The sequence below is a fragment of the Sceloporus occidentalis genome, unplaced genomic scaffold (genome assembly GCF_023333645.1).
Source record: "Sceloporus occidentalis isolate IW3139 unplaced genomic scaffold, rSceOcc1.0.p SCAF_6, whole genome shotgun sequence".
NCBI lineage: Eukaryota > Metazoa > Chordata > Lepidosauria > Squamata > Phrynosomatidae > Sceloporus > Sceloporus occidentalis.
Window position 1 is genome coordinate 5,599,000 of NW_028316986.1, and position 20,818 is coordinate 5,619,817.

Sequence of the window (20,818 nt, forward strand, 5' to 3'; positions counted from 1 at the left end):
AAAAACAATGTCCTCAAGGCTTCATTTGTACCTAGCTTGAAGACCAAGGACACTGACTCTCTGTGTCCCATAAAGCTGGAAATCTTTGAAGGCTTCTGATGTATAAACATTTAGCCAGTTCTGTTCTACACCAGGGGCTTACCCAGGCTGGTGATTTGTGCCAGTTTATATTGCAATATTTAATGTGGCTTTTTGGCTCCTTCTGTCACTTCCCCATCCAAATACACTTAGAAAAACAAAAGCTGCAATAGAATGTTGTCAGGTATCAGTTCATTTGCCAGCATCTTGCTTGTGACAGAAGCAGTGTGACTAGATGTGGATATGACTGGACACATCTACTTTGACAGTCACAATTCACAAGATGACCAAATGTTAGCTGTTTTATTAAAAAATGCCTTTCGGTAGGAACGAAACACCTCAGAATACTGTGGAAAGCCTGAAGCAGTGTGTGATTTGCAAAACATCATTTGGTTCTTTAAAAAGAAGGGAACAGGATGTACAGCAAAAAATGCCACCACCTTGCAACGCATTTGCTCTGTCTGGAAGTGCCCCAGTTCTTTGTCCCTGACAGTATTCTGAATCAATTTGCTGGCACTTGGTTTCTTTCTTTCTTTCTTTCTTTCTTTCTTTCTTTCTTTCTTTCGTTCTTTCCCTCCCTCATTTCAGACTTTCAAAGGCTCTTGTTTCTAAAGGGTTTTATAGGGAACGGCCAGTTGTTTAAGGACTTTTTATCAGGTGGCTTATTTCATGGTGTGATTTTCTTTTGTCTGTCTTACATTACCTAGCCTTATAGCTTTTGGATTGTGTTTTCACAATATTTAGTAAGCTGCTTTTGTTTTGAAGTAGTATAAATATTACAAATTCCAAATAAATAATAATAACATCAGCTGGGCTGAAATACAGCCATCTATGTGTTGCTATCAAAGAATACTTCTCTTTCTTTCGTTGCTATAGCTATTTTATGGATGCTTTATGTACTGCAGCTTGCCCAGGGCCTTTGAAAGTGGATGAGCTAGCATTGCCATTTCTTCTGCATGCAGAGAGCAGAAATGCATGCTTTCCTAAGGAAGAAGTGTCATTTTTTTCAAAGAATGGAAAACACATTGGAAGAGAGCCTGAAAATAATAAATTCATAGGTGAGTCTGAAGCTTCAGCCCTTGTTTTGGGCAAAACAAGCAACAGCCTGGAGTCAGGATCAAGCTGTCTGTTTTAATTTGGCCACTCCTACCTTCAGTTTTACTGCATTTGTTTTAGCAAAGCAGCTCTGATATTTGAATTGCAAATCATGATGGAATTTAGCATCTTTTTTGAGAGGTATGGCGCAAGCATCTGAAGTGGCACTTGCCAGACTTTTAAGTGTCAACGCAGCAGAAATGATTTCTGGAAAGGGAACATTTCATGGATTAATTTATTTGATATGGCAAAGCCGTTTGTTGTATAATTTCTCTCCTGTTGCTATGGGAACCCAATTTAGTGTTGCAGTGATTATTAATCAGGATTTGCAGTTATATCATTTTCATCACAAGACCTTATATCCTTATAGACAGAATCATGCTTCTCATTGGCAGTGACATAGATCAACCATTATTGCAAGGTTTAAAATGGTAGCAGCCTGCCTGTCATTTTTCACACGGTTACCGGAAGGAAGGATATAAGTTAGCTTTTCTAGGCTGCTTCTTGCCCTACTTATTAATTTAATCCTTCCGGAATACTGGCCCGAACCGACTTGATGGCATAAAATACTATTGCTCCAGAGGAATATAATTTAAAGGGACAGGATGCACTCCTCAGGTTTGTGTGTGAACAGCATCTTCATCCAGAGCATTCATGAGAGAAGGCAAGGCAAGGTCACTGTGCCACCAGCCTGATGTCATTTTCTGGAATAATTAGCACATGTTGCCTTTCATAATAAGGCAGAATTTCAGGAGGGGGGAAGGGAAGAGGGGGGGAAAGGAAGAAAAGAAAACTTACTTCATGGACTTCTGGCGTTCCAAGGTAGCTACTCTAATTGAAGCATTGCTTAGCTACCTGTTTCATCCCTCTCCATCAAATATCTAGGAAACTTGAAAGTGAGAAACATATGCTCACAATTTCTGACATTCTAAGGCCAACATTTAGATGTAGAGGCTTTGAAGCTTGTGTTGCCTTAGCAGGAGTAGCAAATCACTGGCTCTGATCTGGTGAACTGCTTTTGCAGTCGGATATCATGAATAAAGGGATGTGAGTTATGGCCATTTCCCAGATTTGGGTCTCCGGTGTGGCACCTGCAGATGCTCGTGTGGCCCCCAGATATGCCTAGGTGCTGGCCAAGCTCTCTGCTCTCTTTCTTGCTAGTTTAAGAAAGAACAGACACAAAAAGCAGGATATAAATAAAAGTTTTATTATTTATTATTATGAACCACAGGCTCCATCTGCACTGGAGAAATAATGCTGGTTGACACTACTTTGATTGTGACTGTTGAAAAACTAGAATACTTCTGTTTTTCTAAGTAAATCCTAGTATTTTTATTAAAAGTACTATTTGGACACTATTGGACAGTCATAACAGCTGAAATGGAATAATAGTGTTATAAGAATGTTGTGTGATATTGTCCTTAGATTACGATCACAGAAGGATCTTTTAGTGGACCGTGTTATGCTTTTATCTGTTGTAATTTAGTGCTTTTAATATAACTGTTTATTTAATAGCTTTTTATTTTGTATATCAAATAAGTGTTATTATATTTTGTTCTCAGTGTCATATCAGCCACCTTGGGTCCTACATCATGAGAAAAGTGAGATATCAAATAAATAAATAAGAATGAGAGTTTCCTATGTCCTGGTATATCAGAAGCGATTCAGGAATTAGAAATCCTGTATTAGGTTAGTCTAGTTGCCTAGACTAGTAAAGTGAGATCCCCATGTCCATGGCTGCGGTATCCATGGTTTCCCTTATCCCCATCTGAAAAAACTGTTATCACTAGGCATTTCTAGGCCCTCCAGTGCAATTATGTGGTCAATGTCTAATAATAATAATAATAATAATAACAATAATTATTATTTCTATCACATCTCCAATAAGATCAAGGGGGCTTACATCAATAAAATATATATAACATAATAAAATAAATCCCATTATCCCCCATCTTTAAAACAAATCCACATAATACAATACATCAAATGTTGTAAAATAACAGTCATAACAGAAGCAGGACATCATAGGGCAATCATTGTGACAAACCAAATCAGTGGGGTTGGGTCAGTCACTATGTATACCATACAAGTGTGCTGGAGGAACTACACATGCCTAGAAAAGTATTTTCTCTACGTATTTCTAGGTCTTCCCATGTGGTTCTGTGGTATGCTTGGGCTGGAAGTCATTAGTCTCATTGAAAATAATAGGATCTCCATATTATTCATGGTGGGGAGGGGGCTGGAACGTAACCTCCACAGATATGGGGATTGTACTGCATTATCTATTTGGATGGGAAGTGGTTCTTCAAGATCTCAGGCCAAACTCTTCCCCTAGGGCATCTATCTTTTAACTAGAAGTGCCCGAGACTGTAGCTGAGACCTTCTGCATCCATGGGACATTCTTTGACAATGCGTTATAGTCCCTTCTCCTTCCTGCCTGTGCTAAAGAGCTTCAGGGCTGGATTCATTCTGTATCTTTGGAAATCCTTTTATGCATTTCTTTCAGAAATCCTATTGCAACATTGCCAACAAATGTACGTATGTCCAGTTTGCAGTTTACGAGGTGTCTCTTTAATAATGGTTATGCTGCTCAATTTCTTGTTGACACACATTCACCATTTCTTTCCTTTCAAGTTGGTTTATGTAGAGCCAGAGACTTTCACGTTATACTTACATTTTTGCTGGGTTATCTCCCCGTGCTAGTGATTGATAAATAATCAAAACATCAGCAAGGCTCGAGTAGCAATTTTGCCGCTGCCTTTGCTGTGTTTGCAATATCCCTCCCCAATATCCAGTCCTGCACATGCCCAGCCCCCAACTGTAATTCTGATTGGTTAAATTAATTCCGCAGCATCCTGCTGTGAATAATTATGTTAATCCTGTATAGATTCAGATGCTTTCTCCTTCCCCCAACCTTTCCCTAAATTAGAATATGGCAATTGTAGCTCACAGCTGGCTCATCAGAGGTGGCCAGTTTGGCAATAGGCACATCTGACTGTGCTTAACTCTCGGCCCTGATTGCTTAAGACGATACACGTAAACCCCATGATTACTCCCATTTTGTGTGTTTTGCAAATGGTGCTGTTTCCCCTGCAAAGCTGGGTTCTTTTGAGAAGGGAAATGACAAGAATTTTGCCTCTTTTCCAGACCCCAGATGACGCAAATATGCTGTCAGGCTTCTGTTGAGGGAGAAACGAGAGGCGGAGCTGGCCTTTGACCTTTTTATTTTTTTTTAATAATATTTATTTGTATCCTGCGTGGCCCCCAAAATTGGGACTCAAAGCAACTCACTTTTAAAAAAAATAAAATATACAGAAAGTGCACATTAAAACAGAATTAAACTATTTACAGTATTAAAACAATTCAGACTCAGGATAAAAATTAAAATACAGTTTAAAAGATTTTTTAAAAGCTCTTAAAAACAGTGCCGTTAAAACAATATAGCATGCCCTGACCTGTTCTTTAAAAATGGCATCTTATTTTTTAGTTTCTGAGATACACACCAGATGTGATATTGGGAGGTCTTAGAATTTAAGGTGGGATAACCCCAGAAACAGCGTTCTGTGCAGTCAGGCTGGCCATATGACTATGGAATCGTCTTCAGACAATGCTGGCTCTTTGGCTTAGCAATGGAGGTGAGCACCGCTCCCTACAGTCGATTACACTAGAAATTCATGTCAAGGGAAAGCCTTTAGCCCCAGAAAACCCTGTGATAGTATCGCCTTAGGATCTCCATAAATCAGAAATGACTTGAAGGCACACAATAAAAACAAAGAGTGGGGAAGACCTGGTAGGCAGAAGGAGTGTGTGGAATGCTTTCTTGCCTGCAGTTCCCATCCTCTGTCTGACCCACTGTTTGGTTTCTGAATGACTCAACATTGTTCTGTAAGCAGCAATGATGGGATGCTAGCATACTGCCCTCTAGTGCCTCCTCCCATGATGATGATTCTTTCTTGTGCTCTGATTATCTGGCTGGCAGAGCTGAGCATCTGTTACCTGGATGTGTAGGGCCATCACGTCCAAACAGGAAGATGCACCTACAACAGATAGCAATAACAAGTACATTTCTATAACGCTTATCAGTGCACTTAAGCATCCCCTAAGCAGTTTACAATGTCTAAGCCAATTGCCCCCAACAAACTGGGTCCTCATTTTAGTGACCTTGGAAGGATGCAAGTCTGAATCGAGCTTGAGCCCTTGGCTGGTATTGAACTCACAACTTTGCGGTTTGTGAGTGAGTGGCTGCAGTACAGGCATTTAACCACTGCACCATCAGGGCCCTGCAACCTCTGTTTAAAAGCCTCCAAAGAAAGAGACTCCACCACATTCTGAGGAAGTATATTCCATTGTTGAATAGCTCTTACCATCAGGAAGTTCCTCCTAAAGTTGAGGTGGAATCTCTTTTCCTGTAGCATGTTCTCTGGAGCAGCAGAAAACAAGCTTGCTCTATGCTCAAAATGACATCCCTTCAAATATTTAAATATGGCTATCATGTCATCTCTTAAGATTCTCTTCCCTAGGCTAAAAATACCCAACTTCCTAAGCCGGGGCATATGGGGCATGCTTTCCAGACCTTTCTTTCACCATTTTAGTTGCCTTCCTCTGGACACATTCCAGCCTGTCAGCATCCTTTCTTAATTGTGGTACTGTCTGGGAATGCTGCCAGCATAGACACTCACATGGCTGATAAGAGCCTGCTGGGCAAGATAGACACATCAAGCTGCCAGCAGCAGTTCCTCCTCAATGCCAAAAAATGTCCAATAGAATAAGCCACTAGCCAGTCCAAAGTTCAGGATTACTGTCATGGCCAGCCAAGATGAGCTCTCGGAGGATGAGGAGGAGGATGAGCCTCCTCCAGAGCAAGGGCTGATTGAGGCTACGCCAGGTGTTAGTTCTGCTCTGCCAGGTCCCAGCTGTGTTTCCCCAGCCCCAGAGCAGGAGGTCCAACCAGGTCCTAGTACTGAGGAAAGGCCTTCTATGGTGCCACAGCCTAGTGGTGATTCAGGAGACGAGGCGTGCCTGCAAGTGCCTTCTTATCAAGAGAGAAGGGCCGAGAGTGCTTGCAGGCGCAGATCCAGGAGGATTGCAGAAAGACAATCGGCAAACCAGCCTCATGGGAGAGAACTAATAGTCTCTGGCAAGAGAGCTCAGCATCTGCCAGGTGCCTTATATCTAGCTCCCTTATCACAGCTGCTGAGTGGCTAATGAGCATTTCTCAGCAAGCCTCTTGGAACGCCGAAGGCACACCCTTTCTGATCTCCTCTGGCTAAAGGTAGGAACCTCAATGTTTTGCTGCTCTATGTCTCCCAAGTCTAGCACTTCTACTGGGGCAAGGCTGGGCTGTTCAGCCTCAGGCTCCACTGGAGAAAACCCCACAGAGCTAGGGTCTGGCTGAGCCAAATCCACTGGGGCTGGGAGAGCAGAGATGTGACCTGGCAGGGCAGAACTGGGGCCTGGCACAGCCTCAGGTTCCTCCTGCACCTGAGGAGCTGAGTCCTCCTCATTGTCCTCCTCGTGGCTGGCCATGACAGGTACCCCTGGAAAGGAGTCTTGTAACACTTTTGATACTAACTGAAAGAAAGAAGCTGGTAGCATGAGCTTTCATAGAGTTGAGTTTACATGCTTAGATGCATGGAACTGAAGATCCAGGGACAGACCTATATAAGATGGCTGTGTGTGAGAATAGCAATAGAAAGGCAAAACCTGTGGGAATGGAGATACTTTATGAGGACTGTCTTGACCAGTTCATCACATTTCCTTTCTGGTACCCACACTACATTCCAATACATCCACCGCCCTTCATATGGTTATCTACTCACCTTGGTTTTAGACAACACCCTTCCTCCTGCCTTTGTTCCTAATGTTGAGGTGGAATCTCTTTTCCTCTAGCTTGCATCCATTGTTCCGAGTCCTGTTCTCAGAAGCAGCAGAAAACAAGCTTGCTCCCTCCTCAATATGACATCCTTTCAAATATTTAAACAGGGCTATCATATCACCTTTTAACCTTCTCTTCTCCAGGATAAACATCCCCAGCTCCCTGAGTCGTTCCTTATAGGGCATGGTTTCCAGACCTTTCACCATTTTAGTCGCCCTCCTTTGGACACGCTCCAGTTTCTCAATGTCCTTTTTGAATTGTGGTGCCCAGAACTGGACACAATATTCCAGGTGGGGCCTGACCAGAGCAGAATACAGTGGCACTATTACAGGATGTCCGTGCTGCCCTGTTTTTAGGAGGAACCTGTCTTGTAATGATTCAGATTATAGCTTAATATCTGGCAGAAGCACTAATTCAGTGTTATCTATCCCCTCTTTCTTCAGTTTGATGCCTTCCAAGTGTTTTGGTCTTTTAATACTCATCAGATCCAGCTAGCATGCAAGTTATAATCTCAAACACCTGGAGGCCACCAAGCTGGAGAAGGCTTTTTTATAGTTAATGAAAATCACCCTCCAGAAAGGAATCTTTTCCAGTCTTATCTGGAGATGCCGGATATTGAACCTGGGATCTTTTGTATATAAAGCTTGTGTTCCAACATTGAACCATGACCCTAGAGCTTTATTCAAGTTCCATTTCACACTTTCTATTGCTTTCCAGTGCTGTCTCCTTGAGGCTTTTGATATGTACAGTAGGGACATCATCAGAAGAAGCACAGCAGTATTTCTGTTTGCTTTACTCATTTTTCTGGAGTGATGCGCTCTCTGCTCACTGGCCACACTATTAGGGGTTAATTTTTAATGGGGTTTTCGGGCTATGTGGCCATGTTCTAGAAGAGTTTATTCCTGATGATTTTGCCAGCATCTGTGGCTGGCATCTTCTCTGAAAAGCTGGCATCTTCTCACAAAAAACTATGGATGCCAGCCATGAAAGCCTTCAACTTCATATTTGGGGTTACATTATGTCAAAAAGGAAATACCATAACTCCTGTCTTTTTATTAGCAGCATTTTGTTAGATTTAGATCAAGTAACATGCATTTAGAGTAAGCAAATGCAGTGTCATGGTTCTTGAAAAAAGGTGCTTCAGATCCTCTCAATGGGATCTAAAATGATTGGACAATTTTACATTTATTTGGTTTAGCACTGCCAGTTTTCTGATTGCTAATTTGGCAAAGACACAGAGGTCATAAATACATATAATTTTCTACAAGGTTTGATCAAATGTGTTAATAGGAGCAGAAACATTAATAGGCTGCATTCATAAAGACTCTTCAGAAAAGATCATCAAGTTTCAAGGACTTTTTTCCCCCATTGGGTGAACAATACACAAGTTTTTAAAGGGGAAAATTAGCTTCCTTCATAGAAAATAATGTTAATGTTTGGGTTAAACCATTGTGTTAATTATCTGGAGGTAATTTGGAGAAAATTGCTACCAAACATGTTGAAAAGATTTTATATTCTCACAGAAGTGGTGATCTTCTGTTACTATGGAAATGGGATAAAAGCCTTTTAATGGAGGTTTAGAAAAGCTTAACACTGAGAAATTTAGCAACATCCCTTTAAAAAGCAAAACAAAACAACCTGCTATGCAGGACCAGCTTCCCCTCTGTACTTAGTTTAGTAAAATTCAGCTCATTGTGGCTAGCATTACTGTAACTAACAGTTGTTATTTCACAATATTTAATTCTAGTTTCAAAAATGTTGCATGCTGTTGGGCATAGGAGTTTGTTGTCTTCTGATTATCCTGCAGGAATTTGCACTTCTATGGCATTCTAAGTGGGACATGGAACTGTGCTCTTCATCTGCTGTTCTTACATAAAAAGAGGCTGCATAAATAAAATATTATTTATTTTAAATACTTTTATCCCATTTTCCAGCCTCAAAAGCTCCAAGTCTGGTTTATAAAAAATCAGATCGTGGTAGTCCCTGCCTGCAGGCTTGCTTCTAAAAGACACAACCCAAAAGGTATTGGGTGGGAGGCATTAAAAAGGAACCTTGGGCATCATAGTGCAGTCCTCACTTGAAGATGGTCTGGCTGTAGGTGGTTAGGATTGACTTTCTGCCAACTGATTCTCAGGTACCTGCTGATACAGCCAGCTGCCTCAGATCTGTTCTGTGGACTTAAGATCTTGTGGCAGATGTTTCCCAGGAGGGATGGGGCAGAGCTGAATTCTGCCAGATCTGAACCTCTTCCAGCCGAAAGACACAACCGCAGTGCTGGGACAAGCTTGAGCCAGAGTGAGTGTAATTCTCAGTGCTCTCCTTCAACCCTAGGATGCAAGGGATCTAGGTTCAGCATAACTTCAGCTGGCCTAGTGTCTACTGGCTTGTGGCTATCTTGGCCAATTAGGATTGCATTCCATTATATAATTCGGTAGATTGTGCAGCTAAGAAAGCGTAAGAGGACCTGCCCTTCTGATGGGCCCACAAGTAACAATTGATAGCCAAATTTAGCACCTGCAAAATTTAGCTGGACTCCCAAATCCAAGTACAGTTGGCCCTCCGCATTTGCAGGTTTGACTTTTGCGGATTGGATTATTTGCGGTTTTGATTAATAAGTTCTCTCTAGGAATCTCTAGATCCTCCAGTGCAACACTGCCATATGTTGACCATAGAGTTGTGCTGAGGTACCTAGAAGTTACTAGAGAAAGCACTTCTCTAGGCATTTTTAGGTCCTCCAGCATGATTCTATGATCAACCTCTGGCAGATATTATTATTATTATTAACCTTTATTTATAAAGCGCTGTAAATTTACACAGCACTGTACATAGATCTTTTAGTCAGACGGTTCCCTGATCATAGACTTGCACTGGAGGACCTGGAGATTCCTAGAGAGATCTTCTCTTAGGTAAAAAGAATAGTGTTTTTTATTTGCAGTTTTTCCATGTTCATGGGGGTCCTTCACCCCTAATCCCAGTGAATGTGGAGGGACAACTGTAATCCTAAATTGTCCCGATTTATTGCAGATTCACGTAAGCACCCATTTGCAGCCTTTGTGGGTCAGGATGATGCTTTGGAGACCTGCCATCTTCATTCTGGCATTTTGTGGGTTTATGGGAACACTGGCAAAGTCTGAGGAGTGGTGGGACCTTCTGGAACAAATGTGGAAATGGAATTCTTCATTCAGGTTTACTTGGAAGGATATGAGTTTTCCCCCTCAGTACTCCTTTGGCATTTGGGTGTTATTTGCCTTCCTCCATAATGCATAATCTTGTTATTCCATGTTTTACAGGGCTGTTTGTTACTCTTTCTTCTCCCCTGTCATAATTTTAGTGGTGGATCTTGTTGGGAGAAGGGACACAGGACTTGCTTGTCCATTTCTCCCCCTTTAAAGGACCTTGTGGTACAGGTTGCCAGTGTCAGGCTCAGCTTAGGAGCTGCTGGACCTGTCTCATTCCCAGATAGCGGGGAAACCACACCACATAAAATATCCTCTTGCTCATGTGGGGCTCCATGGATGCCACTTCTAGTTTGTCCCTGAGTAGGAGGGCTGAGGCCCATTTGTTAACAGGTTGCTGAATGCCTGGATCCACAGCCTCATGCCATGTCATGCCTGTTGTAGCTATAATCAATAAAGTTGTTGCATTTTGATCTCTTCCCAGGTTTATGTCTGTACACTTAATCTCCTCTATTCCTGCATTTGCCACTCATTGTTGGGACAGCAGTAAGCTCCCAACAGTAAATATGTTTTAAGAGTAGATATGTTTAAGATTGTGATTTTAGATGCACAACTATGCATATATTGTGTGTTGGGAAAAAAAGCAAAATTAAAATTGTGTTCCATGCATCCAAATCGCATGCAAAGAAAAACACAACTTGGTTACTTGTTTAAATTATAGTTTCTTAAGATTTGCATTGTTTGCTATACTGAATTATATTTAATAAGTCTGCTTATGAATGGCTACAGTGCTGCATAGGGCATTAAAACGTTCCAGTTACTGAAAATCCTATTTACATGCACCCTTGGTTTCTGAGACCTCAAGAATCATAGGACCGTATCACACGTGGTAAATTGGGGGGAAATCGGGGGTTTAAACAGTGATTATCCCGTGCAAAACATGATATTGCTATTAAGATTTTCACACACATCGATATTAAACAGGTAATAAACAGCAACAAATCATTTTTGGGATTTCCCTGTGAATGATTTGTTTCTGTTTATTGCCTTTTTATTGCCTGTTTAATAGTGACATCGTATGAAAATCGTAATTGCGATATCGCATTTTGCATGGGATAATCGCTGTTTAAACCCCCAATTTTGCCTGATTTCTCCCTTGTGATAAGGTCCTAAGGCAAATAGGCTGAAAACCTTATAGGAAAAAAAGTCAACCTTGCTTTCTAAATAAGCTGAATTCTCCTTTTGTAATTCAGAAACAGTTCTCAGCATATCTTGGTTTGCTATGGAATTCAGTTCATCTGGAAGCAATGTTCAGTCAACTTCCGTTTGGGAGCCAAAGTTTTTGGTTAAATTTACCACTTCTCAAAAATACTTAGATGCTGTTTTCAGTGGCACCAGTTAGAGCTAAATTACTACACCAATAGTTAATGTGGCTAATTCTTTTGATGTACCTACTGCAAACAATAACTAATCATAGCTGTTGTGTGTGTTGTTTACCTGCAAGTTGTTTCTGATTTAGGATGATTCTAAGGTGATGTTATCACAGGGTTTTCTTAGCAAGTTTCTTCAGGGGGGATTTACCACAGTCATTCTCTAAGGCTGAGAGTGTGTGACTTGCCCAAGGTCATGGCCAAGCGGGGGATTTGAACCCTGGCCTCCAGAGCCATAGTCCACCGTTGAAACCACTACGCCACATTGGCTCATACTGAAATAATAAAAGCTAGTAGCAGACCTTAGCTTAAAACATGCAAAACTGCCCTGCTTCCACTCAGTTTCTAATTACTGCTTACACACATATGCACTAATCTTAGTAGTAATTAGTTGTAATAATAGTAGTGATAACAGCAACAATTATAACAATAACAATGATGATGAAGCAATCTAATGTGAAGTTTCCTCAGCAATGAAGTTCCATGTGTGGCTATCCAACATACAAAATGGTTTATTTCCAGAGAATGCTGTTGAGGATATTGATTGAATTAAATATCTCCATTAATTCCTAGTTCTCTCCTCTGAGCAGTTTCGCCTTTTCTTCCTGCTGGAATTGTCCAATAAATGTTTCTGAGACTTGATCTATTTCCTTAATTAGATGATTGTGATAATTAAGTCCCCATGCTGGTCTTAATTTGATGTACAAGATATAAAGTGTTTAAATGTTTACCCAAAAAGCGAAAAAGAAACAAGCATATTAGACTAGGCTTTATGAAAGCTTAGGAGATCTGCTTATATTGCTGTTCTGGATAAACTGGATAGTACAATTAGAAAGGAACAAAACATGAATGGAATACAGTCACCTTTACTGCTGGACTGAAACCTTTTATAAAAATTGCACCTTTTTTTGAGTGAAATATCCATCAGTGTTTGCAAACAATAAGCTTAATTGTAAAAATAAATCTCAGGATTGTATTAATAGCTGAACATGTATAACTCAGATACTGGTATTCTGAAATGCCCCATATTAAGTCACCTCACCCAATGTGAGAATGGTTGCACCTTGTACCACAGTGACTATGATGGCAACAGCAGTTTCAGGGACCTCCACCCTCCATCCCAGGAAATAGAGCCATGAATAATTTTGGGGAGTACTACTTTTGTAACATACTTGCCAACTTTGCCTGTTCACAGTTTCCTCTTCAAATCACTTTCACAGATTGACCTAGGCAAAGAGATAGGCGCTGCTGAAGTCAATGCACATCATGTGTTGATTGTGCATAGATTTCTAGTTCCATAAGCACCTGGTAAGACCAGGCTGAATTTATATGATCAAACAATTGCACAGGTCCCATGGCCTTTTCATGGTGGCAAAGATTTCATGTGAGCAGTTACCTATAAGGCCCTTGCCTTATGGGGTTGGAAAAGTGGTCTCCAATGGTCTCCAACTTTTTTTAGTAGCCCTCAACCATTCAGGGCTTCCCAGAGCACCCCCAAAAGGATGAATTGCTTGCATGGAAAGCCTCTATGAGCCTGTTTAAAAAAAGTTGCAGAATCCCATACTGTGTCCATTTCTGGGCACCAAATTTTGAAAAGGATGTGGACAAGCTGGAGCGAGTCCAGAGGAGGGTGACCAAAATGGTGAAAAGTCTTGAAACCACCAAGCCCTATGAGAAGCAGCTTAGGGAGTTGGGCATGTTTATCTTGGGAAAGGAAGATTAAGGGGTGATATGATGGTTATGTTTAAATATTTGAAGGGATGTCATATTGAGGATGAAGCAAGTTTGTTTTCTGCAGCTCCAGAGACTAGGAGCCAGAGCGATGGATTCAAACTACAGGAAAAGAGATTCTACCTAAACATTAGGAAGAACTTACTGGTGGTAAAAGCTGTTTGACAATGGAACACCTTATTTTTTTTTTGGTTGGTTTTTCAGGCTATGTGGCCATTTTCTAGAAGAGTTTATTCCTGACGTTTTGCCAGCATCTGTGGTTGGCATCAAAGATGCCAGCCACAAATGTTGGCAAAACGTCAGGAATAAATTCTTCTAGAACATATAGCCCGAAAAACCCACAAAAAACTATGGATGCTGCGCATGAAAGCCTTCAACTTCACAAGGGAAGACCTTGCCTTGGAGTGTGATGGAGTCTCCTTTTTTGGAGGTTTTTAAAGCTAGATGGCCATCTGTCAGAGGTGCTTTGATTGTGTATTCCTGCATGGCAAGGAGTTGGACTGGGTGGCCCTTGGGGGCCTCATATAACTATGACTTTATGAAATATGGAGCCAGTGTTGTGTAGCAGTTTGAGTGTTGGACTAAGGCTATTGGACACCCGAGTTTGAATCCTTGCTCAGCCATTGAAACCCACTGGGAGACCTTGGGCAAGTCAGGCTCTCTCAACCTTAGAGGAAAGCAGTAGTAAAGCCCCACTGAACAAATCTGGCCAAGAAATCCCTGTGATAAGTTCTTATAATCGCAGTAAGTTGGGAATGACTCAAAAGCACAAAACAACAACCTCTCACATTGTTTATCATAATTAAAAAAACAACCCTGAAATCGACTCCCAGCTAGTTTTGTTTCTTATTCTCTCTTTTATTCCCCCCCCCCCCATCAATCTTGGCACTCCATGCACACCCCCACCTCCGAACCTGGTGCAGTTGCCCATCTTGTGGAATTCATTAACTTTGATTGGTCCCATACTAACCAAGAGTTGTGCTGGGAAATATTACATTTCACAGCTTAACTTTATATCTTTGTGATGCTGAAGGGAGAACCCTTGTAGATTCATCCTCATGGTGGTATTACAAATCAGAATCTAGAATGCATGAATTGGGCTCAATTTTAAATAATCACCAAAGTCTTATTCAGGTCAGAAGCCCTTCAAGTTAAGTTAATGAATTCCTTTCCCACAACCTGTTAAACTGACTGTTGTTGCATTCCCCTTTGGTTTTAGCCTATTCTATATTTTTACTACATGTTATACTACAGGTTGTGTCTCCCTTACCCAAAATACTTGGGAGCAGAAGTGCTTTGGATTTCTCTTTCTTTCTTTCTTTCTTTCTTTTTGAGTTTTAGAATATTTGCATATACAGTCCTCCAGTACAACTCTATGGTCAACTTTAACCAAAGGTTTCTCTGAAGTACCGAGAGATTCCTAGAGAGAATTTTTATATCTATAATTTATGTAAATTATAGATAATTTATAGATAATGTAATTCATGGAAATTATAGTAGATCTCTAATTTGATTATTGTTTCACGAAGTTAATGCTCACATTTTCCTTTCCTCATACCTCAATGATATTTTTAATTTTCTGGTTTTCTAGCTCTTATTGTAACCATGCCTTTGAACAGGGCAGAAGGATTTTGGAAACTCCAGGCACCCCGCAATGTGCTTTTGAGTAGAAAACTGGGTAAAATCTGGAGACACTAGGACCTTGGAAGAACAACCGTAGGGAGCTATCTGCCAGACCAAGTATTTAAAATGATGATCTACACCCGAGATATACCTTAGTGATGCATGACAGAGAGAAGCAAAGGCTGAGGAGGGGGATTAGCTTCTGCCCTGATTTAAGAAGAGTACTTGCCCTGTGGTATAGCTGGCATACAGCTGAGGTGGACGGCAAGAGAATAAGAGCTGCCTCCAACCATTCCCAGGATTGCTGACACTGCTAAAATAAAATCTACTGCATTAAACATCTGGAAGCTGTAATTCGTTGCTTTGCTCCAGACATTTGTATGCTTTGTGGGGCATACAGACACATATTGCAGGCTTGCTTTTAATTTTAGATTAGATTTAGATTTTAGGCGTGTTATGTTTAGGAATTTAAACTTTGCTTAGGTTTACGTTATTTGAGCCCCTCCTACTTTTATTTAAATAGATTTTTAAAATAGAGTTTAAATTACATGTACAAAAACAGATACAAATAGTCATCAAAACAGTTGAAAGAAATAGTGTATGGAATTGAAGTCTGGTTCACACTGCTCATTTATGGCAGTTTAATACCCCTTTAACTACAGTCCTTGAATATAACAGATTCCTGGAATTTGTAGTTTTGTGAGGCACTTGAGCCCTTTGGCAGAAAATTCTATATAGCCATCAAACTATATACCACAAAATTCCATAGACTGGAGCCATAACAATGAAACTGGGTAGTGTATAGTTCCAGTTGTGTAGTGTGAAAGAGATTTAAGTCATGTTGATATCAGTGGCACTTATTATGAAAGACACATTTGTTGTGATTTGGGTTGATGAAGCAATCCTTCTAGCCTCGGTAGTGTAAGACCATGTTATATTGCTGCCTATCATCAGCTGATCTCCCATTTCAACTCCATGGTCAATGTCCACCAGAAGCTGACTATACAATTATGCTAGAAGACCTACAAATGCCCAGAGAAGTGTTTTCTCTAGGAATCTCTGGCTACTCCAGTGCAGCTACTGAGGAAAGTTGGCCATAGAGTCATCCTGGAGGATCTAGAGATTCCTAGAGAGAACATATTAATCAAATCAGCGAATAATTAAAGCCACAAACGTCAAAGCTGCAATATAGAAGGCCAACTTCTTCTTCTCCTTCTTCTTCTATCCCACCCTTCTCCCAAAATTGGGGCTCAGGACGTCTTACAATATTAAAAAACAGTACAATCAAAACGAAATAGTACATTATATTACATTATAGTATTGTACAATAGACTATAAAGCATTATTGGTGTTTGATGGCTGGAACAAAACTAAGAATTGTCATGTTGTGCTGACATGGCATTCTTTGCATCATTTCTGCATGTTTATAGTGTACAGCAGTGTTTCCCAAACGTTGGTTCTCCAGATGTTTTGGACTTCAGCTTCCAGAATTCCTGACGGTTGTCCCAAATGGCTAGGGCTTCTAGGAGTTGGAGTCCAAAACACCTGGAGGACCAAAGTTTGGGAAAGACTGGGGCAGGGGATTGAGGGATTCTCCCAGAGAGTGTAAGACTGGGGTGCCAGGTTTCTCTTGCTGAAAGCATTCCTTTTAGATCAGCCACCCTAATGCTTACTTTCATTGTGCTGTCACTCAGTCAGCATGTCCAAGGGTAAGAGAGGTAAAGCCAAAGCGTTTTCCCCCATGTTACTTTCCTGGATTTTTTCTTTTCTCAGTGTTCTGCTTTTCATTTATTGTCTCCCTGAGTCATCAGTATTGGTCTAATGGACTGGAACAGCCTAAGGTTAATGATAATTACTTATTGAGTTGGTGATAGCCCAGATGAGAATAGAGCTTATTAGATCAGTAATAATGGAAATCTGTATTTAATACACACACACACACACACACACACACACACACACACACACACACTGTAGCTAGTTTGAAACAACAGAACCTGCATCTATTGATTTCCACTTCTCTCTCCAGCAAATTAAAGTGGTGTTGTAGAAGAATTTTTAAAATTAATAATATGAATCAAGTCCGAAGGAATATTCACATTTGTAAGGAGGCAGATTATAATAAAACCAGTGGAGTTTGCATGCTAATAAACACATGGTGGTGGTGGTGATAAAATGCTACATTTTAAACCCACACAAGAATGAGGAAACAGAACTTCAGTGAATTATTTTAAAATTAATTTTATGAATGCTATTGACACTTTAGACTCCACATTGCTTACAGTTGTTATCCTTGTTAGTTATCCACTTTTTTCCTACTTGTTGGTTCTTCACTTTTGTGGGTAACTGTGAAGGGGATTCAGATAGCTGAGTTGTGGCTTTGGGAAGAGATGGAGCTTCAAGAACCATAGTCAAGTTCCAGGGTATGCATCACATCACTGCCAGTGAGCAGGAACTCTTTCTAACTGCACCAACAATAGCGACCTTTCAAAGCTAGGACTTTCCCCCTTTCTTCTTGGTATCCATCTGACCAGCTGCCTCTGAAAGAGGGAACATAGGATGCTTTTGACTTGCCTTACCTGAATTTAATTGCTGCATCCAAGCAGATCTGGGCTTGCCCTTTTTCATAGTTACAACCTGTTTTCATATATTTGGAGTAAAAAGAACTGGCTAACAAATAGGAAGTTTATTCCATGTTTGGCAAGGATCATGGTACCATTGAATGGGTGGAGAGGCAGAGATGGCAGCAGATATGCTCATTTCCAAATATCTGGGCATGGGTTGGTGGTCATCTGTGCCCTATAATCAATTGTATTGTGCCTTGGGGCTTAGAAGATGTTTACTACAATACCAATGGTATGCAACAAACAGCACTAAAGACCTGAGGAATGTTGTGTCTCTTGCCAAAACTGGGGAGGACGTTAGGTCTTAAAAGTCAGGGTCTCATTTTAAAAAAATGTTGCAATAAACTGCAAAACGATGTATCTGTGAAGGAAAGCATATGCGAAGACAGTAAGGGTATCATATCCCAGACCATCCTGATAGAAACAGAAATAAATATAAATACTAATTGCCTTATTTCCTTGGTTTATCATTTACGTAAATCATAAGAAATCTGTGATGAAGGAATGTCAAATGTTAACAGTAGTTGAAGGCCTGCATTCAGCCCAAGGGGTCAGATTTGGGAAAACCTAGAAGGAATTTTAAATATTAATGCCCAAATGTTAAAATTCCTTTTTTGGTTTGCCCAAATTTATTTATTTATATAGCACCATAATTGTACATGGTGCTTTACGAGTAAAAGAACAACAAAATGATTCCCTTCTCTCAGGTTTACAGTCTAATTGAAACATGACACAAAAGGAAAAGGGGATGGTATTGTGGGAGAGGAGTAAGTCCAGCAAGTAACCTCCGTGGACTCCATTAAACTGGATCAGTTTGAGTCGGTTAGTACCGATGATGTGGACAAGATCCTTGGAAGCGTACGGAAGACAACCTGCTCCCTCGATCCCTGTCCCTCATGGCTAGCGGCTCAGGGGGGACCGGTGGTAACCTCGTTGTTACACCGGATTATAAATACATCTTTGAGGGATGGGCAATTTCCATCCAGCTTAAAATTGGCCATCGTAAAACTGCTGCTAAAAAAGCCCTCCCTCGACCCCCTGATGCATAATAATTATCGGCCTGTATCGCTATTGCCATTTCTAGGGAAGGTGATCAAGAGGGCGGTTGCTATCCAGCTTCAATCGATCTTGGATGAAACGGATTATCTGGACCCATTTCAAACCGGCTTTCGGGCGGGCTACGGGGTTGAGACGGCCATGGTCGCCTTGATCGATGATCTCCGTCTGGGCATCGACAGGGGTAGCGTGTCCCTATTGGTGCTCTTGGACATCTCAGCGGCTTTCGATACCATAGACCATGGTATCCTTCTGGAGCGCCTGGTAGAGGTGGGAATCGGGGGCACTGCGCTCCAGTGGTTCCGGTCCTACCTCTCTGGGAGGTTCCAGATGGTGCAGCTGGGAGACGTGTGCTCCGATAAGAGGGCCCTTACATCTGGGGTCCCTCAAGGAGCCATTCTGTCTCCCATGCTTTTCAACATTTACATGAAACCGCTGGGAGAGATCATCCGGAGACATGGGGCGCGGGGTTATCAGTACGCTGATGACACCCAAATAGTTTTCTCTATGTCTCCGACTGATGCAGTGACTGAGGATGGCGTCTCTCCTCTCGTGACCTGTCTGGAGTCGGTAATGGGCTGGATGAGGGAAAACCGACTCAGTCTGAATCCAGAGAAAACGGAGGTACTCGTGATAGGTTCCCCTGGTCCAGGGATGGCGGTGGTTCCACCAGTCCTGAACGGGGTCACGCTTCCCGTGAAGGACTCTGTACGCAGCCTGGGGGTGCTCCTTGACTCGTCGCTTCACCTTACATCTCAGGTGGATGCGACGGTCAGGAGCACCTGTTACCAGCTTCAGCTGATACGCCAGCTGCGTCCCTACCTGGGCCAGAGGGACCTTGAAACGGTAGAACATGCTCTGGTAACCTCTCGATTGGATTTCTGCAATGCGCTCTACATGGGGCAACCCTTGTACCAAACCCGGAAGCTACAATTGGAACAAAACATGGGAGCCAGACTGGTCACTGGCATATCCAGGACCAGCCATATAACACCAGTGCTTAAAGATCTGCACTGGCTGCCTATTCGCTTCCGGGCGCAATACAAGGTGTTGGTTATAACCTATAAAGCCCTAAATGGCTTGGGCCCAGGATACCTAGAGGACCGCCTCTCCCCATACAATCCGCCCCGCACACTCAGAACTTCTGGGCAGCAACTACTGAGGGTCTCTGGAGCTAGATTGGCCTCCACAGCCAGGAGGACCTTTACCATCTCGGCCCCGACCCTCTGGAACTCGCTGCCCGGAGAGCTCCGCTTGGCCACCTCCCTAACCCATTTCAAGAAGGAATTAAAAACCTTCTTGTTTAAGTGTGCATTCCCAGATTCAGGCTCCAGCTAGTCTCCCCCCTCCGACAGCAGTAGTTATGCTGGCCAGAATTGGTTTTAACTGTGATTTTAATTGTATCTATTGTGTTGAATATTTGCACTGTGTTGTATTGTCTTTGATAGATGCTGTTCACCGCCCTGATTGAAAGAAGGGCGGTATACAAATAAAATTTTTATTATTATTTATTATTTATTAACTGCCTCCTCTGAGTCTTCTCTCCTCCAAGGCATTTGGGGTGGAGGGAGGGCCTTTCATCGGCTTCTGGGATTCATGTTAATTCAAAAAGCATGCAAAGGGATCTTCTAGCACCCTTGAGACTAACTGAAAGAAAGAAATTGATAGCATAAGCTTTTGTAGACTTTAGACTACTTCATTGATGAAGTAGCTGTCAGTCTGGTGTAGTAGACTTAACTGTCTAGAGTTGCATATGCTTTTGTCCTGCCATAATGTAGTAATGGAATATGTAGTAGTGATAGTATGTTTTCACAATGTTTTAACACTCCGCTTTAGAACTGTGAACATATTCCAGGTGCTGGGAGAAGCCAGGAAAGGAGGTGAGCATGGCCAACATAGTTTGAGAAAGCACGTCTGTCTGTAACAACAAAGAAAGAGGTGGTGTGAGAATAAGCAGGAAAATGTGTTTATTATTTTTCTTGCATTGCTGCCCCAACCGCTTGGGTACACCGGCTTTGTCCTTTTTAAATATGGACTGGCACCAGTGTGTTTATTTGCAGCTTTAGGGTTAGCATTAGGATGTATTACTCCTTCAGAATCACTCTCGCATCGAGTCGTTTATCTGCAGGG

General features: G+C 41.6%; 1 protein-coding gene across 4 annotated transcripts in view; it reads left to right on the forward strand.

Annotated features, from left to right (window-relative positions):
- Nucleotides 1-20,818, forward strand: part of MSRA (methionine sulfoxide reductase A) — a 305,188-nt gene that overhangs the window by 60,141 nt on the left and 224,229 nt on the right. The window contains exon 1 of one of the 4 annotated variants that reach the window (XM_089528794.1): nucleotides 1,118-1,136. The exons of the other annotated variants lie outside the window; for them this stretch is intronic. The gene's annotated coding sequence lies outside the window, so the exon portion shown is untranslated. Of the gene's footprint in view, nucleotides 1-1,117; nucleotides 1,137-20,818 lie in introns of those variants that run through there. 4 annotated transcript variants of the gene reach the window in all.